Source organism: Ranitomeya imitator, chromosome 1, assembly GCF_032444005.1.
Source record: "Ranitomeya imitator isolate aRanImi1 chromosome 1, aRanImi1.pri, whole genome shotgun sequence".
NCBI classification, from domain to species: domain Eukaryota; kingdom Metazoa; phylum Chordata; class Amphibia; order Anura; family Dendrobatidae; genus Ranitomeya; species Ranitomeya imitator.
Window position 1 is genome coordinate 850,047,464 of NC_091282.1, and position 16,539 is coordinate 850,064,002.

The 16,539-nt window shown below is 45.5% G+C and overlaps 1 long non-coding RNA gene across 1 annotated transcript in view; it reads right to left on the bottom strand.

The window, feature by feature from the left end:
• Positions 1-16,539, bottom strand: part of LOC138651341 (uncharacterized) — a 960,960-nt gene that overhangs the window by 180,491 nt on the left and 763,930 nt on the right. The gene's annotated exons all lie outside the window — the stretch shown is intronic.

Below are 16,539 nucleotides of genomic sequence, written 5' to 3' on the forward strand. Positions count from 1 at the left end.
GTAGGCCCCAACCCAACTAGTAGGCCAAATGCAGTCTAACATTAACAACTACTTAACGAGCGCCTGAAAACGGAATTTCAGGACAGGAAACCAGGAGAACAGCAAGGAGCGGCAGACACCGATAGTAGGCCCCAAACCAACTAGTACGCCAAATGCAGTTGTTCCGTTTAACCACAATTTAATGAGAGCCTGAAGATAGAAGTTCAGGAAAGGCAACCTGGAGAACACCTTGGAGTGGAACACACCATCTCTCTACACCCCATACCCAATTTGTAGGTCTAATGCAGCGTAGTTTCCAACAACTACTAAACGAGAGCATGATGATCGAAGCATTGGCAAGAAAACCTGGGGAACACCTTGGAGTGGAACACACCATCTCTCTACACCCCAAACCCAATTTGTAGGCCTAATGCAGCGTAGTTTCCAACATCTACTAAACGAGAGCATGATGATCGAAGCATTGGCGAGGAAACCTGGGGAACACCTTGGAGTGGAACACACCATCTCTCTACAGTGGAACACACCATCTCTCTACACCCCATACCCAATTTGTAGGCCTAATGCAGCGTAGTTTCCAACAACTACTAAACGAGAGCCGGAAGATCGAAGCTCAGGAAAGGCAACCTGGGGAACACCTTGGAGTGGAACACACCATCTCTCTACACCCCATACCCAATTTGTAGGCCCAATGCAGCGTAGTTTCCAACAACTACTAAACGAGAGCCGGAAGATCGAAGCTCAGGAAAGGCAACCTGGGGAACACCTTGGAGTGTAACAAACCCTCTCTCTACACCACGGAAGGGCTGATTCTTAGGAAGGAAGGCTGTCGGAAAGAAGCAGGGCGCGTCCGAGGGTGATTATATTCTTATTAGGTATATACTCACCCTCGGACGCGCCCTGCTTCTTTATTTGTAATGAATGTTTATTTGCAATGTGGTTTTGACTTACTCTATTTTTTTGGTAAATAATGATTTTATTATTTTCATTGTTTTGCATCTTCTTGGCAATAATATAAAGAAGACGCGACAGGACAACACTCGGTGGATGCCATATCTGTGTTTAAAATTGAAAAAACCTTTCAGTTAACTACTTGCAGGAGAAAGTTATTGTAGCTGGTGGCCATTTTTAGTACTGTACCAGATTTTTGTTGTATGTGTTTGTTTTTAATGTTAAAATGTCTGCATTTGATATCTCTCCAGTATTTTCTTTTTTATAAGCAAAATACTTATTTTTATATTTTCTGATGTTGGTTCCAGGGGTACACGGGCAGCAGTGGTGTGGTCAGTGGAGGCCTAGTAGAAGGAGTGACCGCAGACAGGCATCGAAGGCCTAAAATAATAACACATGGCTGTAGGCAATTTTAAATTGGTTCCAGGGGTACAAGGGCAGCAGTGGTGTGGTCAGTGGAGGCCTAGTGGAAGGAGTGACCGCAGACAGGCATCGAAGGCCTAAAATAATAACACATGGCTGTAGGCAATTTTAAATTGGTTCCAGGGGTACACGGGCAGCAGTGGTGTGGTCAGTGGAGGCCTAGTGGAAGGAGTGACCACAGACAGGCATCGAAGGCCTAACATAACAAAAATGTCAATACAATGGTATTGTCAGTGGCAGGCATTGAAGGATGTCAGCGCATAGACTAAACATTGGTGGAGCTGTGAGATAATTTTGCAAGTGGTAGAGCACTGTTTGAGCTGGGGTGGGGGGAAACTGTCTTGTGGCCGGCGGTACAGGCCCAGGGCCCCTCATATCACAACGGTGTGTCTGACGTTGGGTGCGCACCACGACCGCCAGAGACACTTTATTGTACTAGGAGGGACCCAGTGGCAGTGCCGTCGACCAAAAGCGGGCTCACCCACCTCTTCAGACAAACTGCACTCTCACGGGTGCTGTCGCCAAGTGTCGATACCACGGCCCCGTGTGGGGAGTTTGGCCATTTAGTGAGGTGTAAACATGTCGTATGCTGGACAATCAGGTGCAGAAAATTACGAGATTGGAAAAGGCATTCAGAATAGTCCACAGGCAAGACCTTTTCATAGGAAAGCTAGGTGTCAGCCGGGCAAGGTGGGGCAAAAGATTTCGAAATCCAGTTGTGGTTCATTTTAATGAAGGTTAGATCATCTACATTTTGGGTAGCCAGACGAGTCCTTTTTTCTGTTAGTATTGAACCTGCAGCACTGAATACTCTTTCTGATAGGACACTAGCTGCCGGGCAAGCAAGCTCCTGCAATGCATATTCTGCCAATTCTGGCCAGGTGTCTAATTTTGATGCCCAGTAATCAAATGGGAATGACGGTTGAGGGAGAACATCGATAAGGGATGAAAAATAGTTTGTAACCATACTGGACAAATGTTGTCTCCTGTCACTTTGAATTGATGCTGCAGTACCTGTCCTGTCTGCGGTCATAGCAAAATCACTCCACAACCTGGTCAGAAAACCCCTCTGGCCAACGCCACTTCTGATTTCTGCCCCTCTAACTCCTCTGGTCTGCTGGCCCCTGCAGCTCGTGTGAGAACGATCACGGGCGCTGTGTGCAGGGAATGCCAGAAGCAAACGGTCAACAAGAGTTGATTGTTTGGTTGCTAATATTAGTTCCAAGTTCTCATGTGGCATTATATTTTGCAATTTGCCTTTATAGCGAGGATCAAGGAGGCAGGCCAACCAGTAATCGTCATCATTCATCATTTTAGTTATGCGTGTGTCCCTTTTGAGGATACGTAAGGCATAATCCGCCATGTGGGCCAAAGTTCCAGTTCTCAAATCTGCGGTTGTGCTTGGTTGAGGGGCAGTTTCAGGCAAATCCACGTCACTTGTGTCCCTCAAAAAACCAGAACCCGGCCTTGCCGTGCCACCAATTTCCAGTGGCCCCGGAAAAGCTTCCTCATTAAAAATATAATCATCCCCATCATCCTCCTCGTCCTCCTCCTCCTCTTCGCCCGCTACCTCGTCCTGTACACTGCCCTGGCCAGACAATGGCTGACTGTCATCAAGGCTTTCCTCTTCCTCAGCTGCAGACGCCTGATCCTTTATGTGCGTCAAACTTTGCATCAGCAGACGCATTAGGGGGATGCTCATGCTTATTATGGCGTTGTCTGCACTAACCAGCCGTGTGCATTCCTCAAAACACTGAAGGACTTGACACATGTCTTGAATCTTCGACCACTGCACACCTGACAACTCCATGTCTGCCATCCTACTGCCTGCCCGTGTATGTGTATCCTCCCACAAAAACATAACAGCCCGCCTCTGTTCACACAGTCTCTGAAGCATGTGCAGTGTTGAGTTCCACCTTGTTGCAACGTCTATGATTAGGCGATGCTGGGGAAGGTTCAAAGAACGCTGATAGGTCTGCATACGGCTGGAGTGTACGGGCGAACGGCGGATATGTGAGCAAAGTCCACGCACTTTGAGGAGCAGGTCGGATAACCCCGGATAACTTTTCAGGAAGCACTGCACCACCAGGTTTAAGGTGTGAGCCAGGCAAGGAATGTGTTTCAGTTGGGAAAGGGAGATGGCAGCCATGAAATTCCTTCCGTTATCACTCACTACCTTGCCTGCCTCAAGATCTACAGTGCCCAGCCACGACTGCGTTTCTTTCTGCAAGAACTCGGACAGAACTTCCGCGGTGTGTCTGTTGTCGCCCAAACACTTCATAGCCAATACAGCCTGCTGACGTTTGCCAGTAGCTGCCCCATAATGGGAGACCTGGTGTGCAACAGTGGCAGCTGTGGATGGAGTGGTTGTGCGACTGCGGTCTGTGGACGAGCTCTCGCTTCTGCAGGAGGACGAAGAGGAGGAGGAGGGGGTGCGAACGGCTACAGCCAATTGTTTCCTAGACCGTGGGCTAGGCAGAACTGTCCCAAACTTGCTGTCCCCTGTGGACCCTGCATCCACCACATTTACCCAGTGTGCCGTGATGGACACGTAACGTCCCTGGCCATGCCTACTGGTCCATGCATCTGTTGTCAGGTGCACCTTTGTGCTCACAGATTGCCTGAGTGCATGGACGATACGCTCTTTAACATGCTGGTGGAGGGCTGGGATGGCTTTTCTGGAAAAAAAGTGTCGACTGGGTAGCTCGTAGCGTGGTACAGCGTAGTCCATCAGGGCTTTGAAAGCTTCGCTTTCAACTAACCGGTAGGGCATCATCTCTAACGAGATTAGTCTAGCTATGTGTGCGTTCAAACCCTGTGTACGCGGATGCGAGGCTAAGTACTTCCTTTTTCTAACCATAGTCTCATGTAGGGTGAGCTGGACTGGAGAGCTGGAGATCGTGGAACTAGCGGGGGTGCCGGTGGACATGGCAGACTGAGAGACGGTGGGAGATGGTATTGTTGCCACCGGTGCCCTAGATGCAGTGTTTCCTACTACGAAACTGGTGATTCCCTGACCCTGACTGCTTTGGCCTGGCAAAGAAACCTGCACAGATACTGCAGGTGGTGTGGAAAATGGTGGCCCTACACTGCCGGAAGGGATGTTGCGTTGCTGACTAGCTTCATTGGCCGAGGGTGCTACAACCTTAAGGGACGTTTGGTAGTTAGTCCAGGCTTGCAAATGCATGGTGGTTAAATGTCTATGCATGCAACTTGTATTGAGACTTTTCAGATTCTGTCCTCTGCTTAAGGTAGTTGAACATTTTTGACAGATGACTTTGCGCTGATCAATTGGATGTTGTTTTTAAAAAATGCCAGACTGCACTCTTTCTAGCATCGGATACCTTTTCAGGCATTGCAGACTGAGCTTTAACCGGATGGCCACGCTGTCCTCCAACAGGTTTTGTCTTTGCCACGCGTTTTGGGCAAGATACGGGCCCGGCAGATGGAACCTGTTGCGATGTTGATGCCTGCTGCGGCCCCTCCTCCTCCGCTTCAGAACTGCTGCCGCCTGCACCCTGTTCCCCCAATGGCTGCCAATCGGGGTCAAGAACTGGGTCATCTATTACCTCTTCTTGTAGCTCATGTGCAACTTCGTCTGTGTCACCGTGTCGGTCGGTGGTATAGCGTTCGTGATGGGGCAACATAGTCTCATCAGGGTCTGATTCTTGATCAGCACCCTGCGAGGGCAATGTTGTGGTCTGAGTCAAAGGACCAGCATAGTAGTCTGGCTGTGGCTGTGCATCAGTGCACTCCATGTCAGATTCAACTTGTAATGGACATGGACTGTTAACTGCTTCACTTTCTAAGCCAGGGACGGTATGTGTAAAGAGCTCCATGGAGTAACCCGTTGTGTCGCCTGCTGCATTCTTCTCTGTTGTTGTTTTTGCTGAAGAGGACAAGGAAGCGACTTGTCCCTGACCGTGAACATCCACTAACGACGCGCTGCTTTGACATTTACCAGTTTCACGAGAGGAGGCAAAAGAGCTAGAGGCTGAGTCAGCAAGATAAGCCAAAACTTGCTCTTGCTGCTCCGGCTTTAAAAGCGGTTTTCCTACTCCCAGAGAAGGGAGCGTTCGAGGCCTTGTGTAGCCAGACGACGAACCTGGCTCCACAGCTCCAGACTTAGGTGCAATATTTTTTTTCCCACGACCAGCTGATGCTCCACCACTACCACTACCCTCATTACCAGCTGACAATGAACGCCCCCGGCCACGACCTCTTCCACCATACTTCCTCATTGTTTTAAAAACATAAACAAACTAACGGTATTTGTTGCTTTCACACAAATTACACGGTGAGCTATAACTTCAGTATGATTTAGCTACCCCTTTACAGGTGAGTGAGACCACAATGAAAATCAGGCACAATGTTACACACTCTGTTGTTGGTGGCAACAAATGAGAGAGATGCCACACACGCAGGACTGTCACTGAAGCACAAATGTAAATATTAATCTCCCACTGATTTGATTTTTTTTTTTTTTTAAGGGAGACTTTAGGAAAAAAAAATAATAGAATAAAATGATTTTTTCAGGAAGAATTTTAGAAACCAAATAAAATAAAATGATTTTTTCAGGGAGAATTTAGAAAACAAATAAAACAAAAAAAGGCTTTCTATGGCCCACTGAGTGAGAGATGACGCACACAGGAGTCAGGAGTGGCACACAAGCCCAGAGGCCAATATTTATCTCCCACTTTTTTTTTTTTGTTCCAGGGAAAATTTATAAACCCAATAAAAAAAATAATAAATAGGCTTTCTATGGCCCACTATCTGAGAGACAGAGAGAGATGGCACGCTTAGGACTGGCACACAAGCCCAAAGGCCAATATTAATCTCCCTTTTTTTTTTAAGGGAGAATTTATAAAACCAAAAAAAAAAAAATAAATAGGCTTTCTATGGCCCACTATTTGTGAGAGAGATGGCACGCTCAGGACTGGCACACAAGCCCAGAGGCCAATATTAATCTCTCACTTTTTTTTTTTTTCCAGGGAAAATTTATAAACCCAATAAAAAAAAATAAAAATAAATAGGCTTTCTATGGCCCACTATCTGAGAGAGAGAGATGGCACGCTTAGGACTGGCACACAAGCCCAAAGGCCAATATTAATCTCCCACTGATTGATTTATTGATTTTTTCAGGTAGAATTTAGAACCCAAATAAAGCAAAAAAAAAAAAAAAATGGGCTTTCTATGGCCCACTGAGTGAGTGATGATGCACACAGGAGTCAGGAGTGGCACACAAGCCCTGAGGCCAATATCTTTCTCCCACTGATTGATGTAGTGATTTTTTCAGGTAGATTTTAGAACCAAAATCAAGCAAAAAAATAAATAGGCTTTCTATGGCCCACTGAGTGAGAGATGACACAGACAGGGATGGCACTCTAGCAGAAATGTCAATCTTAATCTCCCACAAAAAAAAAAAAAAAACAGGGAGTGTCCTTCAATTACTATCTCCCTGCAGTAATCTCAGCCAGGTATGGCAGGCAGCAATAAGGAGTGGACTGATGCACAAATTAAATAAAAAGTGTGTACAAACCAAAAAGATAGCTGTGCAGAAAGGAAGGAACAAGAGGATTTGTGCTTTGAAAAAAGCAGTTGGTTTGCACAGCGGCGTACACACAGCAATGCAGCTATCAGGGAGCCTTCTAGGGCAGCCCAATGAGCTACAGCGCTGAGGGGAAAAAAAAAAATGTAGCTTCCACTGTCCCTGCACACCGAAGGTGGTGTTGGGCAGTGGAAATCGCTACAGCACAAGCGGTTTGGTGGTTAATGGACCCTGCCTAACGCTATCCCTGCTTCTGACGAAGCGGCAGCAACCTCTCCCTAGGCTCAGATCAGCAGCAGTAACATGACTGTCGGCGGGAACGCCCCTTTATAGCCCCTGTGACGCCGCAAACAGCAAGCCAATCACTGCAATGCCCTTCTCTAAGATGGTGGGGACCAGGACCTATGTCATCATGCTGCCCACACTCTGCGTTTACCTTCATTGGCTGAGAAATGGCGCTTTTCGCGTCATTGAAACGCGACTTTGGCGCGAAAGTCGCGTACCGCATGGCCGACCCCGCACAGGGGTCGGATCGGGTTTCATGAAACCCGACTTTGCCAAAAGTCGGCGACTTTTGAAAATGAACGACCCGTTTCGCTCAACCCTACCCGGCACTGCTTCCGGCACTTGGGAACGGAGTGTTCAGCTGCATACAAACACATGCAGCTGCAGGCTCCGGTCCCAATTGCTGGCGACAGTGCCGGGTATTGAGGAGAGAGACTCACGAGAGTTTCTTGCATAGCACTCGCAAGTGTGACCCCGGCCTAAGCAATATAATACCAATACATTATTTAACAAGTTTTTTGAGGGTTACATAGCAACGAATTGTACTCCTGACCACAGAATAGTCTGTGGGCGAGCAATATAATACCGATAAGGGTATGTGGACACATTGAGTAATATTCCGGTTCCATTTCTTCATCTCTTAGCAGGAATAATGCAGCTGGTGCATTGGTGCATTTTGTATGCGTTTTTGTGCGCATTTTTGATTGATTTGATTGAAGTAAATGGTGAAAACCACAGGGCACAGAAAATTGACATGCTGCAGATTATTTTCTGCACCATATCTGCAAGTCAAAAATACTCAATGTGTGCATGACACTACAGGTTTCTCACTTTGCTGGCATCAGGATTTGCTTCAGGTTTTATATAAAAAAAATTGACTGTCACATCCAAACATAAATCATGTCTGAACAGGTGCTTACCTAGAGTCACCAACTCATATACAATCAAACAGATAAGACAGCACTCTGTAGCGCTATAGCATACAAACATAAAATATAAAAATTCAATTGCATTACTAAACTAGAAATATGAAAAATTGTGAATGCTTAGCGCATAAATTAACAAATTCATGTGTACCCGGCAGCCACGTTAAGTCGATTCTCATTGCCAGAACCTAATGCCTATCCTCTCAGACAGTCTACATCTCTCTGGGAACCTAATATGAATCCTCTGTTGGACTAAAGTCTATATCTCTGTGGAGGGGTAGAATCCTGCTGCAATTAAAAACACCAATATACTGCGCGGGCTGTACAATATACTGCGTGGGCTGTGCAATATACTACATGGGCTGTGCCATATACTGCGTGGGCTGTATGATATAAGGCGTGGGCTGTGCAATATACTGCGTGGGCTGTGCTATACACTGCATGGGCTGTGCTATATACTACGTGGGCTGTGCAATGTACTGCGTGGGCTGTGCAATGTACTGCTTGGGCTGTGCAATGTACTGCGTGGGCTGTGAAATGTACTACGTGGGCTGTGCAATGTACTACGTGGCCTGTGCTATACACTACATGGCCTGTGTTATACACTACGTGGCCTGTGTTATACACTATGCGGCCTGTGTTATACACTACGTGAGTGGGCTGTTATATACTACTTGAGCTGTGTTATATGCTATGCGGGCTGTTATACACTCTGTGGGCTGTGCTCTATACTACGTGGCTGTGCTATATACTCCGTGGGCTGTGTTATATACTACGTGGCTGTGCTATATACTATGTGGCTCTGCTATATACTCTGTGGGCTGTGCTATATACTCCATGGGCTGTGCTATATACTACGTGGCTGTGCTATATACTACGTGGGTCTGCTATATACTACGTGGCTGTGCAATATACTACATGGCTGTGCTATTTACTACGTGGGATGTTATATATTATGTGGCCACGCTATTTACTATGTGGCCGGCCACAAACAATCAGCGACAGGCGCAGTCTGCCCGCGAATTGGAACAGGAGTAGGGATATTAGTTTTGATTTACGTTGATAATTTTTAGGTTTTATTGTTCTCAACACATTCCACTATGTAAGGAATAAAGATTTTCAACTGGAATATTTCATTCAGTGATATCTAAGATGTGGGATTTTAGTGTCCCTTTATTTTTTTGAGCAGTGTATATAGCCATAATTAAAAAAACAATAAAAGTACCAATACCTGGTTTAAAAAACACATTATCACTGTGCTTGATTGGTTAGCACACTCACCTGACCTTAACCTCATAGAAAATCTATGGGGTATTGTCAAGAGGAAGATGAGACACACCAGACCCAACAGTGCAGACAAGCTGAAGGCTGCAATCAAAGCAACCTGGGCTTCCATAACACCTTAACAGTGCCACAGGCTGATCGCCTCCAAATATTGAGTGCATTTACTGAACATACATTTCAGTAGGCCAACATTGTGCATGTTAAAATCATTTTTCAAGCAGGTGTTAAAAAGTATTCTAACTTACTGAGATGATGACTTTTGGGTTTTCATTGGCTATAAGCCATAATCATCAATATTAACAGAAATAAACACTTGAAATAGATCACTCTGTTTGTAATGACTCTTTATAATACATGAGTTTCACTTTTGGTATTGATGAACTGAAATAAATTAATTTTTAGATGATATTCTAATTTTGTGAGAAGCACCTGTAGAGATGGTTAGTATAGCTGTGTCTATTATTTTTTATGACTGCAAGTTTAAAGGGAAATAAAAATTACACACAGACAAACCCTTTAGAGAATATTATCAAGTAAGAAGAGAGACATTCTAAGATGTATTAATAGAACAAAATAAATAAGAAAAATTAGGTACTTGAAATCTGGAGTGTTGTTCTTTAGTTACCTATGTAATACAAAGGCATACCTTAGCTTTCTGTTCACGTTCAGCCTTATAAATATAAAAAAACAAAAACAGGAAGTTAAGAAAAAGTTAAAAAACTGTAGACGTTTTCCAGCCACTAATCTGATTTCAGCCATCCGTAATATTTTGGTGTAGAATTTAAGTTACATATTTCTGTCCAATTATAAAATATTGAACATTCGTATTTTGCAGCCCTACAATTTCATCTCATTTCATCCAATTTAAGGAAATTACTGCTAGAGGTAATTACACGATGGGTCACTAATTCATCTTTAATATCTGTGTAGTATCATATGTGTATATATATATATATATATATATATATAGACACACACAATCTTTAAAAGAAATATAGATAATCATGTTGCATCATTTTTACATAATTAATTTGCACTTTGTTGCATGAAATAAGCATTTGATACAATAGAAAAACAGAACTTAATATTTGGTACACAAGATACAGATCTTCTCCAGATTAAGGTTTCGGGGCTGTCACTTTGGCAGCATTGAATTTCAACTCCCGCCAAAGATTTTCTATTGGGTTCAGGTCTGCAGACTGGCTAGGCCACTCCAGGACCTTGAATTGCTTCTTACAGAGCCACCCTTTTGTTGCCCTGGCTGTGTGTTTCAGGTCATTGTCGTGCTGGAAGACCCAGCCACGACCCATCTTCAATGCTGTTACAGAGGGAAGGAGGTTTTAGGCCAAAATATCACGATACATGACCCATCTTCTCTTCAACACAGTGTAGTCACCTGTCCCATTTGCCAAAAATCACCCTCAAAGTATGATGTTTCCCCGCCATGCTTCATGGTTGGGTGTTGTGAATTCTGTGGCAGAGCTCCCTCCTGTGGTCACAAGTGGTACTTCGGCTGATTCTCTCTGTGAGCTTCTGTTGGTGGAGGGAAGTGGTACTGCGGCTTCTGAGTTTCCTCCCTCAGGTGATATGGTGAGGTCGTTAGGTGCTTCTCTACTTAACTCCACCTAATTCTTTGATCCTGGCTTCCTGTCAATGTTCCAGTGTTGGACTTGCATTTCCCTGGATCATTCCTGTGGCCTGCTGCTCTGCATAGCTAAGTTCTTCTTTGCTATTTGTTTGCTATTTTTTCTGTCCAGCTTGTTTAATTTGTTGCTGGAAGCTTTGGGACGCAAAGGGTGTACCTCCGTGCCGTTAGTTCGGTACGGAGGGTCTTTTTGCCCCCTTTGCGTGGTTTTCTTTAGGGTTTTGTGTAGACCGCAAAGTTACCTTTTCTATCCTCGCTCTGTTAAGAAAGTCGGGCCTCACTTTGCTGAATCTATTTCATCTCTACGTTTGTCTTTTCATCTTAACTCACAGTCATTATATGTGGGGGGCTGCCTTTTCCTTTGGGGTATTTCTCTGAGGCAAGGTAGGCTTATTTTCTATCTTCAGGCTAGTTAGTTTCTCAGGCTGTGCCGAGTTGCATAGGCAGAGTTAGGCGCAATCCACGGCTGCCTCTAGTGTTGTTTGGAGAGCATTAGGGATTGCGGTCTGCAGAGTTCCCACGTCTCAGAGCTCGTTATATGATTTTGGGTTATTGTCAGATCAGTGTATGTGCTCTGACCGCTATGTCCATTGTGGTACTGAATTGCCTTTCATAACAGTACAGAAAGCCAAAAGTACTAATGATTCTCAATAGAGGGAAAGGAGAAGTTCTGAGACCATTTTTTTTTCTTTGCACTGTTTTTTGCCTTTTTTTTCCCCTAGACATTTGGGTGGTTCAGTACACAGGTGTAGCGATGGACATTAGAAGTCTGTCTTCATTTGTGGATCAGCTCTCGGCAAGAGTACAAAAGATTCAAGACACTATTGATCAGAAATCTATGTTAGAACCAAGAATTCCTATTCCTGATTTGTTTTTTGGAGATAGAACTAAGTTTCTGAGTTTCAAAAATAATTGTAAATTATATCTGGCCTTGAAACCTCGCTCCTCTGGTGATCCAGATCAACAGGTTTTGATTGTTATTTCTTTTTTGCGCGGCGACCCTCAGGACAGGGCATTTTCTCTTGCGCCAGGAGATCCTGCATTGAGTAATATCGATGCGTTTTTCCTGGCGCTCGGATTGCTGTACGATGAACCTAATTCAGTGGATCAGGCAGAGAAAAATTTGCTGGCTCTTTGTCAGGGTCAGGATGAGATAGAGGTATATTGTCAGAAATTTAGAACGTGGTCCGTGCTCACTCAATGGAATGAATCTGCGCTGGCAGCTATGTTCAGAAAGGGTCTCTCTGAAGCCCTTAAGGATGTCATGGTGGGATTTCCTATGCCTGCTGGTTTGAATGAGTCTATGTCTTTGGCCATTCAGATCGGTCGACGCTTGCGTGAGCGTAAATCTGTGCACCATTTGGCGGTATTACCTGAGTTTAAACCTGAGCCTATGCAGTGCGATAGGACTTTGACCAGAGTTGAACGGCAAGAACACAGACGTCTGAATGGGCTGTGTTTCTACTGTGGTGATTCCACTCATGCTATCTCTGATTGTCCTAAGCGCACTAAGCGGTTCGCTAGGTCTGCCACCATTGGCACGGTACAGTCAAAATTTCTTCTGTCCGTTACCTTGATCTGTTCTTTGTCATCGTATTCTGTCATGGCATTTGTGGATTCAGGCGCTGCCCTGAATTTGATGGACTTGGAGTATGCTAAGCGTTGTGGGTTTCTCTTAGAGCCCTTGCAGTGTCCTATTCCATTGAGAGGAATTGATGCCACGCCTTTGGCCAAGAATAAGCCTCAATACTGGACCCAGCTGACCATGTTCATGGCTCCTGCACATCAGGAGGTTATTCGCTTTCTGGTGTTGCATAATCTGCATGATGTGGTCGTGTTGGGGTTGCCATGGCTACAAGCCCATAATCCAGTATTAGATTGGAAATCCATGTCGGTGTCCAGCTGGGGTTGTCAGGGGGTACATGGTGATGTTCCATTTCTGTCAATTTCGTCATCCACCCCTTCTGAGGTTCCAGAGTTCTTGTCTGATTACCGGGATGTATTTGATGAGCCCAAGTCCGATGCCCTACCTCCGCATAGGGATTGTGATTGTGCTATCAATTTGATTCCTGGTAGTAAATTCCCAAAAGGTCGACTGTTTAATTTATCCGTGCCTGAGCACGCCGCTATGCGCAGTTATGTGAAGGAATCCCTGGAGAAGGGGCATATTCGCCCGTCATCGTCACCATTAGGAGCAGGGTTCTTTTTTGTAGCCAAGAAGGATGGTTCGCTGAGACCTTGTATAGATTACCGCCTTCTAAATAAGATCACGGTTAAATTTCAGTACCCCTTGCCATTGTTATCTGATTTGTTTGCTCGGATTAAAGGGGCTAGTTGGTTCACCAAGATAGATCTTCGTGGTGCGTATAATCTGGTGCGAATCAGGCGAGGAGATGAATGGAAAACTTCATTTAATACGCCCGAGGGTCATTTTGAGTATCTAGTGATGCCATTCGGACTTGCCAATGCTCCATCGGTGTTTCAGTCCTTTATGCATGACATCTTCCGAGAGTACCTGGATAAATTCCTGATTGTGTACTTGGATGACATTTTGATCTTCTCGGATGATTGGGAGTCTCATGTGAAGCAGGTCAGAACAGTTTTTCAGGTCCTGCGTGCTAATTCTTTGTTTGTGAAGGGATCAAAGTGTCTCTTTGGTGTGCAGAAGGTTTCATTTTTGGGGTTCATCTTTTCCCCTTCTACTATCGAGATGGATCCTGTTAAGGTCCAAGCCATCCATGATTGGACTCAGCCGACATCTCTGAAAAGTCTGCAAAAGTTCCTGGGCTTTGCTAATTTTTATTGTCGCTTCATCTGCAATTTTTCTAGTATTGCCAAACCATTGACCGATTTGACCAAGAAGGGTGCTGATTTGGTCAATTGGTCTTCTGCTGCTGTGGAAGCTTTTCAAGAGTTGAAGCGTCGTTTTTCTTCTGCCCCTGTGTTGGGTCAACCAGATGTTTCCCTTCCGTTCCAGGTCGAGGTTGATGCTTCTGAGATTGGAGCAGGGGCTGTTTTGTCGCAGAGAGGTTCTGATTGCTCAGTGATGAAACCATGCGCTTTTTTTTCCAGGAAGTTTTCGCCTGCTGAGCGAAATTATGATGTGGGCAACCGAGAGTTGCTGGCCATGAAGTGGGCATTCGAGGAGTGGCGTCATTGGCTTGAAGGAGCTAAGCATCGCGTGGTGGTATTGACTGATCATAAGAACTTGACTTATCTTGAGTCTGCTAAGTGGTTGAATCCTATACAGGCTCGTTGGTCGCTGTTTTTTGCCCGTTTTGACTTTGTGATTTCGTACCTTCCGGGCTCTAAAAATGTGAAGGCGGATGCTCTGTCTAGGAGTTTTGTGCCCGACTCTCCGGGTTTGTCTGAGCCGGCGGGTATCCTCAAGGAAGGAGTAATTGTGTCTGCCATCTCCCCTGATTTGCGGCGGGTGCTGCAAAAATTTCAGGCTAATAAACCTGATCGTTGTCCAGCGGAGAGACTGTTTGTCCCTGATAGGTGGACCAATAAAGTTATCTCTGAGGTTCATTGTTCGGTGTTGGCTGGTCATCCTGGAATCTTTGGTACCAGAGAGTTAGTGGCTAGATCCTTTTGGTGGCCGTCTCTGTCGCGGGATGTGCGTGCTTTTGTGCAGTCCTGTGGGATTTGTGCTCGGGCTAAGCCCTGCTGTTCTCATGCCAGTGGGTTGCTTTTGCCCTTGCCGGTCCCGAAGAGGCCTTGGACACATATCTCTATGGATTTTATTTCTGATCTTCCCGTTTCTCAAAAGATGTCAGTCATTTGGGTGGTCTGTGATCGCTTTTCTAATATGGTCCATCTGGTACCCTTGTCTAAATTGCCTTCCTCCTCTGATTTGGTGCCATTGTTCTTCCAGCATGTGGTTCGTTTACATGGCATTCCAGAGAATATCGTTTCTGACAGAGGTTCCCAGTTTGTTTCAAGGTTTTGGCGAGCCTTTTGTGGTAGGATGGGCATTGACTTGTCTTTTTCCTCGGCTTTCCATCCTCAGACTAATGGCCAGACCGAACGAACCAATCAGACCTTGGAAACATATCTGAGATGCTTTGTTTCTGCCGATCAGGATGACTGGGTGTCCTTTTTGCCTTTGGCTGAGTTCGCCCTTAATAATCGGGCTAGCTCGGCTACCTTGGTTTCGCCATTTTTCTGCAACTCTGGGTTCCATCCTCGTTTCTCTTCAGGACAGGTTGAGTCTTCGGACTGTCCTGGTGTGGATACTGTGGTGGACAGGTTGCAGCAGATTTGGACTCATGTAGTGGACAATTTGACCTTGTCCCAGGAGAAGGCTCAACGTTTCGCTAATCGCAGACGCCATGTGGGTCCCCGACTTCGTGTTGGGGATCTGGTTTGGTTATCTTCTCGTCATATTCCTATGAAGGTTTCCTTTCCTAAGTTTAAACCTCGTTTCATTGGTCCATATAGGATTTCTGAGGTTCTTAATCCTGTGTCTTTTCGTCTGACCCTTCCAGATTCTTTTTCCATACATAACGTATTCCATAGGTCATTGTTGCGGATATACGTGGCACCTATGGTTCCATCTGTTGATCCTCCTGCCCCGGTTTTGGTGGAGGGGGAATTGGAGTATATTGTGGAGAAGATTTTGGATTCTCGTGTTTCTAGACGGAAACTCCAGTATCTGGTTAAATGGAAGGGTTATGCTCAGGAAGATAATTCCTGGGTTTTTGCCTCTGATGTCCATGCTCCCGATCTTGTTCGTGCCTTTCATGTGGTTCATCCTGGTCGGCCTGGGGGCTCTGGTGAGGGTTCGGTGACCCCTCCTCAAGGGAAGGGTACTGTTGTGAATTCTGTGGCAGAGCTCCCTCCTGTGGTCACAAGTGGTACTTCGGCTGATTCTCTCTGTGAGCTTCTGTTGGTGGAGGGAAGTGGTACTGCGGCTTCTGAGTTTCCTCCCTCAGGTGATATGGTGAGGTCATTAGGTGCTTCTCTACTTAACTCCACCTAATGCTTTGATCCTGGCTTCCTGTCAATGTTCCAGTGTTGGACTTGCTTTTCCCTGGATCATTCCTGTGGCCTGCTGCTCTGCATAGCTAAGTTCTTCTTTGCTATTTGTTTGCTATTTTTTCTGTCCAGCTTGTCTAATTTGTTGCTGGAAGCTCTGGGACGCAAAGGGTGTACCTCCGTGCCGTTAGTTCGGTACGGAGGGTCTTTTTGCCCCCTTTGCGTGGTTTTCTTTAGGGTTTTGTGTAGACCGCAAAGTTATCTTTCCTATCCTCGCTCTGTTAAGAAAGTCGGGCCTCACTTTGCTGAATCTATTTCATCTCTACGTTTGTCTTTTCATCTTAACTCACAGTCATTATATGTGGGGGGCTGCCTTTTCCTTTGGGGTATTTCTCTGAGACAAGGTTGGCTTATTTTCTATCTTCAGGCTAGTTAGTTTCTCAGGCTGTGCCGAGTTGCATAGGCAGAGTTAGGCGCAATCCACGGCTGCCTCTAGTGTT